This window comes from Vanessa cardui, chromosome Z (genome assembly GCF_905220365.1).
Source record: "Vanessa cardui chromosome Z, ilVanCard2.1, whole genome shotgun sequence".
In the NCBI taxonomy this organism is placed as follows: domain Eukaryota; kingdom Metazoa; phylum Arthropoda; class Insecta; order Lepidoptera; family Nymphalidae; genus Vanessa; species Vanessa cardui.
In genome coordinates, this window is record NC_061154.1 from 394,409 (window position 1) to 412,322 (window position 17,914).

The following is a 17,914-nucleotide window of genomic DNA, read 5'->3' on the forward strand; positions in this document are numbered from 1 at the left end:
TCAAATAGACTCAAATTGGCGGGATCCGCTGCGATGTCTCTTTTATTTTTTGCACAACGGCGACTCGTGCGACAAGTGTCCATAGTAACTCTATAAAGTTTCAACTAAATCGGACGAGTGGTGCTCGTACGGGATACGCACGGGACAGGCAAAGGAACATTAATTGCATGTGATGGAATTGCACGCTGTGTCTGTGATATTGTTTCGTTCGCTAAGTCGCAGTCGACAGGAAGTAGATAATGATGGCGATGTTAGCACATGTAAACAGCGCGTTATCTATTGTTTAGCCAGAATTAGCATTCAATGTCAAGGACAATAAGCGAGTAGAGTTTTCCTTACTCGATGTAAATATTAAATATTGTGTTGCGCAAAAAAATAACTGTATTAACATAGCGACAGTTTTTCTTTGTGCAAGCCCATCTGGGTAGGTACCACCCACTCATCAGATACCGCCAAACAACAGTACTCAGTATTGTTGTGTTCCGGTTTGAAGGGTGAGTGTGCCAGTGTAACTACAGGCACAAGGGACATAACATCTTCCCAAGGTTGGAAGCATTGGCAATGTGAGGAATGTTTAAAGTTTCTTACAGCGCCATTGTCTATGGACAGTGGTGACCACATACTATCAGTTGGCCCATATACTCGTCCGCCAACCTATAGAACAAAAAAATTAATAAAGTGCCGTTAAATATTAGAAATAACTTTGAATCAACTTGTCCGAACCTAATCTGCGAAGACGACCCCGCAGTCTCCGCAGCGCAGGCGGTTATGAAAGTTATACAATTAACTGGCACTGATACTTCTCGATTAGTGTGGTTTAGTCATTTGCGTTATAGCACTTCTCTGAACAGTGGCGAGTTCAATATTTTATATGCCGTGTATTAGTTATTATTACAAGTATTGAAACAGTACATCTTTGAAACTAATAACTAAAATGTTTCAAGCAAAAACTACTAATTCTACAGAGAGCGTGTGAGCTTAAAATTGTATAACGTGGTCTTTACTAAATTCGCCGCGCTCGGTACCCTTATTTCATACCACAAGTCCAACGCTATCTTACGAAAAGATCTTCGGTCGCTAGGAAACGTATCACGACATTCGACCCGCAATCGAGAACGCGCCATTGCTTCAGAATATCAGCTGTCAGCCGCTACACAAAGGGCGCTCCAGCCTCCGCCGGACACACGTCGTCTGCGTTTGTGCGTCAAACACTAAAAGGGTATTTGTTGTGGACGTTATCGACGCGCTGATAACATGTTATTTACAATGCCTTTGTACGCGACACGCTAAACATTTTATTCAGTAAATATCACTGTGTATTGTAGTAACCTATGCCGCTATTTTGTTGCACTGACGACGCGAAACCCTCTCACGTTACGTATATAAGTTTTGGAAAGTTATGACAAGTTAAGTTATTGTATTAACATATTTCCGTCTTTTGTTTAGATATATCCAGTATACATGTACTATTCTAGATTAAAACGTCTCATTAAAATTTCGTCCTAATTAAAATACAAATAGGTCAACAAGACCGCAGTAAGGATCACCGGAGGACATGTTTGTACTACTATATTAGTGGGCGTTATATTAAAAAAGTTGGAAGGATCAACGGAACCTAAAATGAATGTCTTCAATGGATTATTCGGCATCAATTGTCAATCTCATACCGACCATTTGTGTAGTTTTAAGTGAACTGCGCGCAAAATCCTATAGAAACTAAACTGTGCCACAAGTTTCTTATCAACCACTATGTCGACGTGGGTTTAAGACAACGGGCTTTAAACAGAACTAATGATCCAGAGTCGAAGTAAATCTAAAAACCGGACCGGCATGCACGCAGCCTCCGAGCGCAGTCAAAGGAACGGCTTACAGAGCATTACGTCGGACTGAGGCACAGATCGCAATCAAAATATGGAAGTAAACAAAAGCTCAAATCCGTTTCCCAGTAGAGAGCGGTTTGCTGGCAGCCGATTGTTTAAACTATTCAAAGATTGATAATCTCAGCGCTTTGTGAGTTTTAATGAAGTCGACGAACAAACTAGCTTGCGAGATGCCGGCGCTAATTTTATTATATCAGTCTGCATTTTACCCACTTCGAAGTTAGTTTTAAACATTTAACATTTCCTGTCAAAAACTCGCCCGGTTTGCTCAGAGTGGCCTCGACGTGGGTTTCAAATTAGAACGCTCTTATCCAAAAATTACTTGTTTGCACTTCAAGAACCACAGCCTGCGACACCCTTTGTTTTGCACGAGAATGTAAATTCTTATGTAAACTCTGGCATCTTAACTTAAACTTCGGTAAAACGGTTAAACTACAGTATAAGCTCTCGTTTCCTAAACATTCGATTTTGTTTTAAACAATGTCATACACGTAATACTTACTGTTTTATTATTCGTATATGCGCAGACTTGAACAGAATTAGGTAAATTAAGTTATTTGAAACATTAAATAAATAATCAAAATTATATGAAAATATTAGTCGCCCGCGTGTTAGTTGTCATGTGTCAGGCAAAACTTCTTGGAGTTCAAGTTTGCTCCATACCACATTTCATAAAATTCGATTCAGCGGTTTGGTCGTGAAAGAGCGACAGACAGATCACATTTATAATATTAATATGAAATTGTTTCAACGAGATAAGGAATTCAAAATATATTGTTTCTTGAAATGGGTCATTTAGTTTATGTAGTTGTTACCGCACTGCAGTACGTGGGTAAGTATAACGAAATAATAGGCTTATAACGAGAGAGAATTAGAAAATGATAGCACGCATCTCCGGCCCGCAGCCGGCGGGACAATCACGTGACGTCACCGGCCATCTCCGTTACGTGAACAGCTAACTAGCCCGGAGTCTCTGCTGTAGAGCCTATCTCACAAATCTTACAGATATATATATTTTGTCGATTGGCTTTATGTTTGTATGTTTTAGAAGAAACACCTGAGTAGCAGCTCTTGTGTGCTGCGCCTGATATACTCGTCTTTTATTATTATTGGTATTTTTCTAAAAGTATTAAAATATAATTTTAACTTACGTAATTGATAAGAAGTCGTATTTGTTCGTAGTTAGTATGTTATTTAGTCGTAGTTAATATTATAGATTACTTTGTTGATAGTCATTAGCCTTAATCTCGACAACTGGTGAAAGAGCTTACTTCACTCTCTTCGTGTTTGTCCACTAAAAGCAGGAAGTAAAGGTAACATTTGATATATCAATGCTCCGTTTTACTGCGGCCGTCCTAGAAACGATTACGACTCGGCGTCCCTATTACGGAGTCTCCTAGTTCCAACCCTCTTTATCTATATTACTAACTGCTTTAAATAAATATACACTCGAACAAATCCCGAACAAACTCTGAATAAGTCTGACTACTACTACGACAGTTGAATACGAACACGCATACATTAAAGTTGAAAGAAAAGTATCATAAATATTATATTGGTACTTTTATTATTACATTACTGCCGTAGGAATGTTTATAGGAAGACACATGCATTGCATGATATGACATTGACGTACATAAAAATGCATGCTTGTATGTACGTCCCCGATTTTAACAACTTGTGTATGGTATAAACTTGCAAAGACGATTTTAAAATATAAAAAAATGATAATTTCGAAGCCTTAGTGGACAATAATAATTCAAATTGTAATTAAAAGTCATTAAAAAGTTTGTATGGCCGGCTGCTGAAATGTAAATACATAAACACTGCCACAGATTATGAGCGGCCGTATCTTACACATTCTAACCGTTCCGCTAGTTCATAGAAATAAATATGAGTAAACACGAATATAAACTGGGAAAGCGCTAAGAAAACTTCAATTATGTGGAGTATGTTTATTTTAGTATTGAAGCAACCTAACTGCAATCAGGTGGGTTGCTTCAAGACTAACTACGTTTGTGTTTTGATATACGAGACAGAGTCTAAGCAACAAATTTAAGTTTTATTTGTATAAACCGGTGGAGGGAAAATGGTAACATAGGTTAACTACCTCGTTTTGCAACGACTCGTTTGCGTGGCCGTCAGATATGAGAATCCTCGGAAAGGGATTTAATTTACCGCCGTCCAATTAAAGGCCTTTCTCACCGGTTCGTACTTTCTCCATCCAGAAAAAATTGTAACTACAAGTATTTCCGAGAATTATTTTGATTAATCTCAGCTACTGCACTTCACCGTCGGACATCGCGTCAAAATTCCAATTTCCACTCGCACCACCTCGATGTTCAAAAATCCACAAAAGCGGTTTTCCTGAACCGATACGACTTGGAAACCTCCTAAAAAGGAGCGTATACATTGCTTGAAAGCAGGCAACGCATCTGCAAGCCACCTATGCTGCGTATATCCATGGGTGGTAGTAGTCACTTTCCATCAGGCGAATTCCAGCGGTTGCCTTAGCGATGCATGGAATGGTTCAATTTTCCAAGAGTTCCAATATCATCGCCGCTCAGTGGTAACTACTTACCATCACCTCATCCGTGAGTCCCGCCCTCCAATTAGAAATAAAAAATCGCAACGCATCAGGCTTACGGAATGATTTTGTAATTATTACCGCATAATTTATTCCCAAAGGGACGAATGCATCACCATATCTGCGGACCAGGACATTTTATAACTATGAACAAGTTAAAATTATTTATGCAAATATCAAATTTGAAATTTCAACAAAAACAGACACGACGGCTAGTCGTAGGAGAATGAAATGTATATTCCTAGAACTCGTGGTTGGAGCAGTGCTCGGGACATTTTACACACTTCCCTTGCTGCCGTGATGTATAAAACACATTAGAGTAACGATATGCAAGGAAGAAGTTAATGAAGATAATTACATTTTTAATGAAAACCCGGACCCCTTAACCTCCTTCACGTCGACAAGCTGAGCTGTCTCAGGTGTTCAACTCGCAGACAAAAAATGAAATGATTATCTTTAATTGATGTCTTTTGTTTAGTTCCTATTAGTTTACGTCGCTTTTTCTATTTGGTCAACACAGCACAAATCTATTGGTGCTTCGGGCTGATAATGATGACCCTGGTGAATTACAATAACGAGGAATCCTCTCGAGTACATTTGGGTAAACCGTGCGCTTCCAAACTCCCTGCTGCTACTACGCCACAAATTTGTTGCCGGAAAAAGTAATATCTCACAAGTACTGCTAAGGATTTTACGAGTGCTCAATAGTCAAAAGGTACACAATTATCGCTCTAACAAGACATCAAGTTTTGTTTGTCCATTTGTTTTTCCAATTTCAAGCAAAAACAACTCACTCCCCTGATATTTAATTTTTATAGTATTCAATTTAAAGTTTTCTGTAGGGTATGTGGTATGCTGTAGTAATCAACAACTAAGTACTGACTCAATTGTAGTAATTAATTAGTTATTGTTATATAGATCCATTAACTTACAAAAGCTATTATACTAAAACGACTATAATTTAACATGGAGGGACGCGCCTTCGTGATCTATAATTAGCATTAAATGAAGTTTTACAAGTGGCAAGGGGTAAGCATTATTACAAGCGTATCCGGGACAGAACACCTCCCCCATAAATAAAACAAGTTTCGAAGTTTAAAAAGTCTGAAACTAAATGTAAAACTTTAATGAAGGCTGTGATATGGATCTATCTATCGGGTTGCCTTTCTTCAATATTAAATTTTACATTTTTCTGCCAATTTTCTACTGGTTCAAGTTTGCTTGGTATTTTTTTTAAAACCAATACGTAATATCTGTGGTTTTGAAGACAAGTATATATAGCATTCTTAAGTAAATTTTTTTGGCACATATTGATAAATTTACTCCAATAATATTATTTTTTTTCCAACTATATATTATTTGATTTTAAATAGTTTCTTATCTTGTTACGAATCATAATATTTGAACTAATAATTACTAATCGATGTTTTCTGTAATATTTCCTAAATATTAATATAACTTAAAAAAATAACATCGATTGTCGTAAGAGCCTCCCCGCACTGTCTGTTACGGTCTATTTCAGTCCGCAAGCCAGACTTCCTCGGTTTCATGCTAACTTGTATTTCTAGCTGATTTAAAGCGACATAAAGCGCCTTGCAATTCTTTGCACTTCGTTAGCTACGGTAACGGTTGTTTTATTGGGCGGGCTCGGTCGCCTAAGCCTCTACGTAGATTTATTTGAGCTGTCTTATTTTCATGTCGCACGCAGCCACGATGCAACACACTGACAATATTTCTTAGCTTTCCTAATAGCTTTTGTTTAATTACATTTCCTTTTGTATATTCGCTTAAAGAAATTTATTAGGAACACACATATTAAAATGATCTTCACGCTTGCAACAAGCGATTTCGCGCACAAACATCTGTAATTGACTAAAAATAAAGTTACAATACATTGCTTATGTGTTCAATATAAACAGAGATTTATATGTATATTGCAAGCTTAGTAAAAATCAAACAATTCGCATCAAAGTAATTAAATCTTTGAATATAACTGCTCAAAAACGCGCGCGCGGGACATTGGCGTGTTTCCTCTTGACGGATTAAGCGCGAGGGTATCATTGCTTGCTGATGATACTTTCTTTGATGTTTGTTATAAAACAGACCCTCTTATATCTGACGATGTAAACAATGCCCTTTCAGAAGTACTATGTTTATTGGTTTAATGTCAATAATTTACTGTTGAATAGCAAAAAGACTAAACGTAACAATTAACAAATTTATTTCTCCGAATGTCAACTGATGTACTCCTGAATGGGGAAGCGTTGGCCTTGTCGACACTACAAAATTTCTTGCTGTCATTAGAGTTTCTAAACAGCAGTTTGCCCTCGTGTTAATGGGTCGGCGAGTAGACTGAGATCTGCGGTATTGGCGCTTAAGAAAATTAGATTTTTGACTGATGTGGATAAGGCTCGCTTTGTTTATTTCTGTTATTTCTACAACGTAATGTCTTATGTCATCCTGAAGTTTATGTTGCAAAGGACAACCATTCCATTTTAAAATATCGCAATCAATATTTATATTAAGAAGCGACAGTTCGCTTCCAAATATTCTTGATAATATCTTTGTTTGTTCGTAATATAAAAAAAACTTAACAACTAAAACTTAAAAACTTTATAAGTTAGTTAAGAATGTTACAGACTACACAGGGTTAGTTATTTGTTTGTAGGTCAATGTGCGCATATGCTGTACAGCAGGATTCCGGAAACGTAAAAAATTATTCATAAGCAAAATTCAATAATATCGTCAAGGAACGTTTGTGTTATCAATCTTATTATAAAACTTAAATCATAATACATCTTGTTATTAAAACGACCGCCTCCGGCCGTTTCAAATTGAAATATAAAAATTACGTAATATTGTACTTACAATTTAAAAAAAATCTCCATTGAGTTTCATTCGCTGGCTCCTCTCAGGCTGATTATTGTTTTCGAATCGGTGGTAATTATTTTTCGGTGTGCTTTGTCTTAGACCCCGATACCGTCATGATCTGTATGTACTTTCATCATTGTGTCGGGCCATCTTATAGGTAATACTCGAGCATGCCTTGTAGAGCGCATAACAATGTGTCCAAAGAGCCGAGGACTCGCTTTCGGCTTACAACAGAGGATCTCGTGGTAATATTGAGATTTTTCAATATGCATTCAATGCGACCGAGCGGTCAATTTAAACACTAATAAGGCATTACATCATCGTCGAGTCCGTGACCGTACTACCGCACTAAACTACTGAAAATTAAAAAAAAAATCATACTAATGTGTAATATCTAAGGCTAACGTATGTGTGTACGATACACATATTTGTATGTATATGAAACCACATATCGCTTTACTTAAATACGTATAATTTACACCGCGTCTAAACAAATAAAATGAGATCACAGTCTTCTCATATTTAAATAGTGGTGTAATGATTATTTCCGGAATTAATAATGTCCGGACATTAATGAAACCTTGCTAAAACAACACAACGAAGTCATTGGCTCGAAACAGCAAACGCGATTAATTAAAAAAATGTCATTTGCAATTTTAAAATCATTAAAATGTAGTAAAAGTTTTATTTCACAATCAGTGTTTTATGTTCCGCGGCCGCATCGGGCGCGCGTATTATAAGTAATTAGATGCCCACGACGCGACCTTCCGTGCGCTGATGTTACTGAGCTTCTATTTTCGTTAATTTGCGAGAGCGCGACTTGCACACATTACAGCAATGCTTTATTCAAATTATACTTACACCATCGAGACGAACGCTTCGTTGTTTCCCCTCGGCTTATGCAGAAAGTTGCAATCAAATTAACACAGAATTCGTATTAAAACTTTATATTTCCAAAGACTAATTATAATACAGTTTATTTTGCAAATTGTTGATGTATTTAATTTAGAACTCAACGCGAGATCGCTGTAATTGATTGTGTCGTTTGTGTATGACTTTAACCTAGTTAAATAATACTTTCCAAAAATCGTATTGGTGTTGATTAAGTTGAAAATCATAGTCGTTCGACAGACTTGTCTATTTGATAATGTATATAGGATATAGTACAGCGTATATTGGATATCGTGTGATGCACCCTACGATGGGGCTTCGTGCAGAGCTGTCTAGGTGGAATCACCGTCTCACCACTTATTCTGTAGTCAATAATTTGTGCTGAGCCACATTGGTTGAGTTACTTTTCTGGCATAAGCAAAGCCCTCGACCACTGAGGTGAGGATGAGATGTGATATTATAAGAAGTAGCGCCCACTTATGTGTTAGTTCTCAGTGTGCCGACACTGTCAAATGCAATTGCCTTAACTATTGCATGTACGTACGATATCATGCATTCGAGTCCTAATATTCCGACGACATGATTTCCTTTTACAAATTCGCTGATAAAGCGTGTATTTCTGTAAGATCGACGCTTGGTCACGCTCATATGCCTACACATTTATACTCGTAGAAACCAGACCAGTTGAAATATAATATGTTTTTATTACAAAGTAGGTATTCACTTTGACTCCTGATAGTAAGTCGTGCCTTGTATACGTAAACATTTAGAATATATATAAAAAAGAGAGTTATATAATTTTCGGTGTGTGTTTATCGAGAGAAAATGCCATAGCGAGTCACATTTTAATATTTTTGCAATTGGTGAATGTAAACCCAATCTATATGGTGATGAGTGCAACATCCGTAAAACACGTCACTCCATCGTGACGGCGAGCACAGAAAGCGAGACGAATACGTCGCACACTAAAAGAACATTGAAAAAGTAATTAAACATAAGCGTTCTTATACATTTTTATGGTATAGTTTGGCGGACGAGCATATGGGCAACCTGATGGTCACCATCACCCATAGACAATGAAGCTGTAAGAAATATTAACTATCCCTTACATCGTCAGTGTGCCACCAACCTGGGGAACTAAGATGTTATGTCCCTTGTGCCTGTAGTTACACTGACTAACTCAAACATACTGCTATATTAGATACAATAATAGTAGAAATAGATACAATATCGGATTATACATATCTATGTTTAATAATAATCGTGTGTGTGAAGATGTCTCAACATCAGATATTGTATGTACGTCTAGTAGGATTTATAATATCACAGAACATATCATCTTGAGTTTGTATTTTGAATGACTCATTTAAACACAAATTATTTACATTACTGACGTCGGAAATGTGAAGACACTTTAGGATATTATATTTCTTTCTGATCTATTTGTTATTATTCTTGAAACTTTTACAAACGGCGAATTAACCAATACTTATCCTTTATCTTGTCTGACGTTAACTTCTCATTGAGTACATTCAAGAAAGAAGATAACCAAGAGAGAAAACTAGCTCTTATTTTAAATTATTTAATCTTTAATTCGAACGTTTTAATTACTCGTAAAAAGTTCGTTATGAAGAATTCTGCTCAATTAGTCGATGTAATCAATGACGTAATATAATTTTAGTGACGCATTACGACGAACATGACGATCGCCCGGGTCGGCACCGCTGTCCTATTAAGGCAACATGTAGTAGTCATCCTACACACTCTTCTTCCGATCGACAATCGATTATTCAATGCGAATACATTTTGCTACATAAACAATTTTCTAAAAGATTTAACGCTCCGTCTTATTGCCTCCGCTGGTGAACCAACCGGGTTCATTTTTCGTCCGAAGAATCCGAATTGCGATTCTACGAGGAAAAGTCGCTAGCATTCCTGCCACCATTCCGCGCGGTCATAGTGTGTAGCAAAAAGTATTTTTTAGTAAATGTATTCTGTATATATTTGGTTAAATCAGTATTATATTTATTTGTAATTTGCGTTCTTATAACATTTGGAGGCAACTTGTGATGTTTGACAATTTCCGCTTCATTTCTTAGGATAACTTCCGTTTTAACTAGTTAGCTCCAAACTGCGGAAAATTCGAGAATAATGTTTGCAAGATGGACGACAGAAAGCTTGATACGGCGATGAGTTTTCAACTCGCTACATAATATTGGAATGCAGATGAAACAGAGAAACAGATATTTTTAATTTACATGATAATAAAACTAGATTTGATCGTATAACATACGGCGTATGGCGCCGACACCATTACGTTAAATCTCTTACCAAAGAACTGTAGCGCTTTAATGCGGCATTTAATATTAGTGCTATAACATGTAAAGCGCACACTTTAACTGACCTTCGTTTTGTAATATCGACGTAACGGAAAGCGCATTAAAGTATGTAATACTGTATTCATAATTGAGATTTGATTGAAATGTTTTGGAAAAGTTTATTATAACTGCGCTTCTATCGTGTTGTTTGTCCGTCGATAGCCAGTGCATTTCGTAATTTTTGATATAGTTATATATAAGGGGTTATTACGAATCACGTCCTCGTATAGGAATACCCTACCGGAAGGTAACGAGATTTCTCATACATAAAAAAAACGCTTAATATCGCTGCGTCTCCCGTGGACGTGTGCCGCGCGACACGCCGCGACACCGCGCCATTTATTCTGTTGACACGGGACACACACGTCGATAATGATTGCCTTGTAATAGTTAAATCATTTACCACTACAACAGTCGATTGTTTGTAGCGATTTGTCATCATATAGAGTTAGAGGACTGCTATATACATAGGTATATATACTTTTGCAATTTAGAAATTTCGACGAGTATTTTTTTTAATTTTTGGCTTTGCGATATCCGGATTATGTCATAAAGAATTATTACGATTTAGTCTAGAATAAATTGTATACTTTTTTCATTGGAACGTATGTAAGTGCAAACGTCCACGGTCATGCGAATCGCTTTAAGGTTGTCTCCAATTTCCGTCACGTCTGGCTGAGTGTAAGGAGACTGCACTGGTGCGCTATTGCCTATGACATCTCTTGCCGCCTTGACTAGCCACCAAGATTCAGGGGAAGAGAAATGTAAAGGGTTTGCATCACATAAAACAACTCACAAGTGTCGGACGCAATCACGCGTGGTTGCTGAAATATTAATATATATTCAATAGTTATTCTAAAACATCAGTCGTACATTCTTGAAAATCGTATCACTCAAATCTCGTGCCATGGAGAAAACGTTAAAAGCGGTTTCCTTGGAAGTTTTGGTTCGTAAACTGAACTATGAATTTAGAAAATCAACATTCCACCCAAGTCTCATTTTCGTTATAAATCCCAACGACGTATGTTACGTAAGTTTCAGGGCCCTCGCCGGTGAACACGTTTGTCTGTCTCGACCATCGCCCCGTGTACCTCATCCAAAGCCCTTTTTATTCGTCTAAAATCTAAACGCGGTAAGAGAGCGGTCTTGGAGCGGCGGCACGGCGGTTACACGCACAACTTCACATCCGGCACTAGAGATCGTATGTAACTTTACATCTTGGAAATTTAATATGTCCTTGTGTTTTATGTTCAGCCGCTTGTTATTTTTACGTTTCGACGAATTCTTTTATTCGGAATTACATTACTTTTGGAGTTTTCGCTATTTCTGTTTGTATAACTCGGTGCCTCCGATACAATACACTGATGTTCAGTAGTCCTCCACTACACGGAACAAAGACTATTTAAGTGATGTATCGCAGACGTAATCTCTGTTAATTACAAGCAGTCGAGCCTCGCGCCGCGAGCGGGCGGCGGCCGTGCAGACGTGAGCTCGTTTATAATTACAAATGTGATCTCAAGTCGCCGTTTAGATGGCTAAGCGAAATCTCTATTACTTAAATTATTCGCCATTACTATATTAACTGCTTATTTATTGTTGCAAGTGACTCAAAGAAGATAAGCAAAGTCGTTACAAAAATAATAAATGATTTTTCCAGCGGATTTAGAATTGCGTACCTGCCAAATCCGTTGGAAAAATCAGAAAACGCTAATTTTATAGCTCAGTAAATATTTTTTCTGGAAATTAACTGGGCTAATCCCACTTATCCAAGTAATCTTTTTATTGTATCAGTTTAATCTCGATATAAAACTGATACAATAAAATTAAAACGGGTCCTAATCAAAAATGATATCGACATCGTATTCGCAAAACAAAAAAAGACAGATAGATCTACTTCTATTTTAAAGGTATCTCAAAAAGGTGTTAAACAGGAAGCATGCGTATCGGACGGTCATTTATTAAGTAATTGAATTGAAAAAGTTGCGAGTGAGAACGAAAAAGACCGTGTCCGTGCGTCGCAATTACTGAAGCTGAACACGGTGCAGAGCAGACCACAATCAAAGTGGAGTGTATGATGCAAATTGACTGCAGCTGTCTGGAGCCGCCTTTGATGAGAAATATTGATTCGAAAGCATTCTCTAATGACGCCTTTTCAAAACGGCCATTCGCTCAATTGCCGAAATGCTCGCATTATATTAACAAATGGGTCGCTCATGCCGGGTTAATTTAATGACAAACTTATATGTAATTACAAACGAATATTATCGAAATGTCAATAATAATATGTACGCAGAACATATATGTAGATATATCGTACACTGAATAGTAAATATTGTACCACTACTGTACTGTACACTTCGCTCAACAAGCATAAGATGTCAACGACTAGACTGTGTCGATAAAGAGTGCCCGCAGACGGCCTCGGCGACTAGTACGAGCCGTCCAAATTGCTACTTTTTATATCTTGGAAAGTTTTCACCGAGACCATGTATATTAATTATCTGCACAAGTACCGCCCTAGGGCTCTCGCTCTCTAAAAGGGTGCTCCGCCGCACCCCGTCGTATACTTTTAATAAGGCAAACAACGAGCGCTGTCGTCTTGTACCATTTGAATATTGATTTATTTACATTATTAATATTATTGCCGGTTGGAGACGTGAGAGAGTGACTGCGAAATGTCTCGCCCCTCGTAACAAAATAAATCGGATCAAATGTATCTTATTCGAGTAAAATAAAGCATTTTGTCAATATTTATCTCTCTCACATTTTCGGTACGCTTTATATCCGGTTGTAGGGCTTTGTGTTTTGCAATGAAAACAATGTCTTATATTTCACACAGTGCCACTGTCCACTGGTGGTGCTGCCCATTTGCAACCCAAACCATATCATAAAAAAGCAGCCTCTACCGAAGACATACTCGTATAGTTAGTTTTTTCTATGTAAGAGATTCACTTTAAAGTAAGTTACGTCTTCGCATTTCTTTGCGCTTCTTACAAAATACTAACGAGTGCACATATAAATAATGTAGTCGAAAGAAAATAGTTTCGACTTAGTTTACAGAACATTAAGTTATTTAATTGGGTAAAGATCTGAGATGGCCCAGTGGTTATAACGCGTGCATCTTAACCGATGATTTCGGGTTCAAACCCAAGCAAGCACCACTAAATATTCATGTGCTTAATTTGTGTTTATAATTCATCTCGTGTTCGGCGGTGAAGGAAAACATCGTGAGGAAACCTGCATGTGTCTTATTTCATCGAAACTCTGCCACATGTGCATTACACCAACCCGCATTGGAACAGCGTGGTCGAATATGTTCCAAACCCTCTACTTAATGGGAGAGGAGGTCGTAGCCCAGCGGTGGGAAATTTACTTTACTTTAATTGGGTAAAGTAATATTTATGAATTCGTAAGTGTGTCACTGCTGAGTTCCTCCGTGACCATACCGGATACATTATAATGTCTTAATAACGTCTATTTGGTATTTTTTTTGTATTCGCTCGCACTAACTCAGTAATAACATACAGTTTAATGTTAGAAATTATAAGCCAGTAATCTATATAAGTACGGTTGCCTAGCTAACTCATAAAAATGCATTACTCGTATTGCAGCAAGTACTCTGATCGCATTCGAATTGTAAACTGCCACAAACTGCGTCGGTCATGTCCTAACTATTACTCTGTTAAGGGAGTTTTGACGATCTCAACAAGAAAACTTATCTCCGTCTAACTATTTATGTTATAGTATTAATATGAAATCCTGACTGGCTGATATTAACTTAAAGGCAACATTTGAAATGTAGACGTGACTTCCTTTTTATAACGTAAAGGCGCACGAAGAAAGAATTTAAGAAATTATATTTTTTAAAGCGACCCGCCCCTCGAACAAGTTCGATCCCGTTGAAACGTTCGCACTCCAATACAAATAAATGAGAGCATATTCGTTTCGGGGATTAGGCTAACGGGCGTTGAAAAAGCACTAATATATTTTTTTCGCCCGCGTAGCCGGTACGAGTTTAAAGAGGATTATAGTGAATTGTATTATTCATTTAAAAGTATTGCTATAAGTCATAAATGCTTTATGACAGCGCAATCGACCTATGGATTTTTTCAATTAATTATCTGCTTAGTATTCTCATTTAGAGCTTTGTGCAGAGTAATTGATAATTACGCTAATGGAAATTTATAACTTTAAAAGTATTATAACAATCAATTCATTTTCGACCTACGTAATTTTCCCTTAAAGAAAGTGCATTTATAACTTCTATTTCTTTAAATTAAAAGTATATATATATGACAACTGTTTAACATAAACAACGTATCGTACGGCGTGCGTACACACGGGCACATAGCAGCTTTCGTCATAATATCAAAATAGCAAACTGAAACCATTCAGTATTTCTACGTGACGGTAATACTTCGAAAGTGAACTGAATGCTATTATTAGACGGCATTGAAAAGGGCCATTTTGTAGGACACTCGCCTGAACGGTTCTGAATGAGGTTTTTCATTTATTCGTTCTTCGAGATTTTAGGAGGCGAATGAAAAGGACCGCGCGGCGAGTTTATGCGTGTTTACAACGAGTCCGGAACACTTGATGTTATTTGACGATTTTTTCGATCGCGATCACTGATTAAGATAAAGAAAACGATTCAGTTTGAGTTTTTTTACAAAAGTAATCAAAACGCAAGCAGCTTTAATACATTATAAAATAATTTCTTAAGATAAACATAGAGATGTAATATATTCCGTAGTTGTGTCCGTCCGTAGTGTTTTTGTTGAATGTTCTAAATTGCGACCGAGGTTTAGTTCTTTTTGCAATTTGCGAGATGTCATGTCTCATTTACTCTTCGCTGATTTGTTTAACGCTCGAGCCGAAAAATGTATCGTGATTTTCCATATACCTGTCAAAAGTGGTGTTACGTGTCTCGTTTGGGTTCCGCTCGAGTCATGTGTCTGCTTGTGCAGGCGACGGAAGCGACTTCTTAGATATTTTCCATCTATTGAGTATACCATCTTGGGGCGCATTAAAACATATTCTACATATATTCAAATTTTACCGTAAAATTTTACATGCAAAGTTTAAGTGCAACGTTGTTGTCACGAAAAACTATGTACATACATATTTATAACTCAGTTGTAAAAAAAAGTAAATTATTCATTGTTTATTTCCACGTTGGTAACGCGTCTGGAGTCCGGAGTATGAGAAAATCGAAAATGTTACCTTCGTTTTCCACTCCCACACAAACTTGTCGTGTTCACAACAGCTCTTGTCTGCTTCGTTGAGTGTTTTGCTATTTCTGTCAATTAATCTCTACTTTATCATAAATATTTGTTACAATTAATAATATGAGATGAATAATTTATTTGATAACAAAACTCAAGTGATTTTGAAATTAAACGAAATTTTGTAAAACATGCTACAAAGTGGTATAAGTAAAAAAATACATGTATTAAAAATGACCCGAAGACGCTTTCCCATCGCCCCCTACAAACGCTGACGTGTCACCCGGATACATGGCTAGGCCGCGCGAAGTCTTCCTTCAAATCATAAGAAGTATATTAAATTTCAAATGACAACATATCTTTCAAATAAGTGTTATTTTTTTTAAATAAAATTATATTGATTAAAATTAACTTTTAAATTTCTTTCTTTTTTATCGATTTCTTTGGTATACTTAGAAAAAGATTGAATCAAATCTTGCCTGGAGAGCTTAAGGCTTACTAATTTTGAGCACATTATATATACGCTACGAACCTCAATAAACCGTGGATGGCCAAACCCGAAAGGCGAAGCAACCCCAAAGTACAAGATTCACTCTACGGTTCGGCAAACAACTTTTAACTAGTGTAATAATTAATGCATGTGTACCTGTTTGATTTGGCGGTCAGACATAAGGCTGCTGACGCCGAGGTTCAAGATTCTAACCCGAAGTCGGTTTTATCTCTCGAAATATTCTCGGAGGCGGCCCGGAGCCTGAAAATTGAAAGCATGTAAGGCTTGCGCCTGAACTCTATTCGCTCGTGTTTGATTTGCCGTCTCATCGCCCAGACTTGTGCTCTGTGTTCTGCCTTGCCCAGTCTCTCTTGAAATTGGTGCCGTGGCCAATTGGCCAAAAAGTTATATATCCATTAATCATTTCTAAGTTACTTTTACGTAAATAGATTCTTGATATTACGTTGAAAGTATATATTTTAATTTGATTTAATTGATATATCAATCCTGTGGATACGTATGAACGATAATAATTGTATGGCATGTAGCTGAATTTTCTTTTTAGTTCAATGATTTTTTAAACAAAGCAAACGCGACGACAACGTAATCCCTGTGTCATTACCCGTCTCCACGCTTGCAAGCGCGAGTGTGGAAGTAGCCCAACAAATGTTTTCACGTTGTGGTCGCTTCGCTCGCTTCAGCGCAAAGGTGTCTCACATACGTAAGTGAGTTCGCGCGGAGGGAGACGCCAGTTATATCCGGCTCATAAATAAAGCGAAACGTATTCATCTACACACGAGTTTTCTATATGTTCAGATGATTTTTTACGAGTATAAGTATCATGTAACTTTTATATATTTTATCCGTCGTCTTCGGCGATACACATTGCAATCGAAAATATTGAGAGTTCAAACTAGCGAAATATTGTACTCATATTTATTTAGAATCGATATTCCATGGATCGATAATTTACTGGTTTCATTCGTTAAAATTATAAAAATATTTCCTAATAAAAACATTCCTGGCCAGCCTTAAGATGTTCAGTAGTAGCGATCCGATCTAAAAGCTTCCAACCCTTTCGTGTCCTGTGATATACATTTCAACATGGTCACAACATTCGGAGTTATCTCACGAGTCGAGTCGTTTTCAAATCTGTCTGCACTTCCAATTAATTTTATGAAAAGAAAAAATTACAGACAAATCGTCCAATTAAAAAATCTCTCGAGTCTCATTGTGAAGTGTCACGTCCGGCGCCATTACGGCCTATCAAGCGTGCTGTACTAAATAACAGTTCGAGTTCGAGTTCGAGTTCGAGTTCGGAATGAATGCGCTGCGCCCCCGCGCCCCGCGCCGCGAACTATTTGCCACGCGACTTCTTAGATTTGTGTAGCGCGCCTGACATACTAACCCCGCACTGCGAACTCATAATTAAAGCTGTTCGGAACTCATTAACTTAAACTATATAAACGTAGGTTACAACGACCATGCCAAAGTGAATAAATTAGAAGGAGAAAAACGTCTAATGAGTTGGCTCCTAACGAGCCCCGGCGGTGGCGGAGTTTTAAGCTTTATATCCTGTGGGGGAGAGTTGA

General features: G+C 37.4%; 1 protein-coding gene across 7 annotated transcripts in view; it reads left to right on the forward strand.

The window, feature by feature from the left end:
• The window catches only part of LOC124543023 (protein NDRG3), a 75,901-nt gene that overhangs the window by 25,392 nt on the left and 32,595 nt on the right, over positions 1-17,914 (forward strand). The gene's annotated exons all lie outside the window — the stretch shown is intronic.